Source organism: Dioscorea cayenensis, chromosome 16 (genome assembly GCF_009730915.1).
Source record: "Dioscorea cayenensis subsp. rotundata cultivar TDr96_F1 chromosome 16, TDr96_F1_v2_PseudoChromosome.rev07_lg8_w22 25.fasta, whole genome shotgun sequence".
NCBI classification, from domain to species: Eukaryota; Viridiplantae; Streptophyta; class Magnoliopsida; order Dioscoreales; family Dioscoreaceae; genus Dioscorea; species Dioscorea cayenensis.
The window spans coordinates 12865281-12866056 of record NC_052486.1 but is presented as its reverse complement, the minus strand read 5'-3'; the positions used below and the strand labels follow the sequence as shown (position 1 = coordinate 12866056).

At 39.7% G+C, this 776-nt stretch overlaps 1 non-coding gene across 1 annotated transcript; it reads left to right on the top strand.

Annotated features, from left to right (window-relative positions):
- The first annotated feature begins 224 nt into the window (after positions 1–224).
- On the top strand, positions 225–331 carry LOC120279830. Its single transcript, XR_005542130.1, has one exon. It is a non-coding gene; the product is annotated as a small nucleolar RNA R71 (small nucleolar RNA).
- The last annotated feature ends 445 nt before the right edge of the window (positions 332–776 follow it).

Below are 776 nucleotides of genomic sequence, written 5' to 3'. Positions count from 1 at the left end.
CACTTGTGTGTTCACGTTTGTTCCTTCCAAGATTCCATGAAATAGTGCGTTCACGATCTACTTTTGGCTTCTTTTCTTAATACTCAGCTTCACAACACTAAATGCGCAAAAGAAAACAAATATACATGTCTTAGGGCTTAAGCTTAATAAAAGTAATGCTCATCGTAAGGAATGAACACTTCACAATCTTAACACACAAGCACTTATCAATCAACCACTCGGGGAACCCATGTTATGGACACTTCTGCAAAAGGTCCTTGAATTATTCCCAAGTCTCAAACAAAGTTTCAAGCTCCATCTGAACAAATGAAGATATCTCATTGCGAAGCTTTGCTGATTTTCCCCGAGGGAAGTACCTTGAAGGAAAGCTTTGACTATTTCCTTCCATTTTGTGATGGAAGCTATTGGCAATGAATAGAGCCACTATTTCGCCATTTCTTTCAAAGAGAATGGGAAAGCCCTCAAGCAAATTGCATCATCAGAAATGCCATCATCGCACACTTCAAGGAAATTCTCAATATGATTGTTCGGGTCTTCATCGGCTAACCCATTAAATTATGCAGACTATTGAACCATCTAAATAAAGGCTGGTTTCAACTCAAAATTCTGGGCTGCTACTGGTGACCTCACAATGCTCGATTGTGTCCCATGAATAGTATGTCTAACAAAATCTGAAAGAGTTCTTCATTGGCCCTCTTGTTCAGCCATGTTTTCAGACCCTTCACCCTCTATCTCAGCTAAATGATTGTGTTCTTGCATAGGTTCTTTACCCCTTC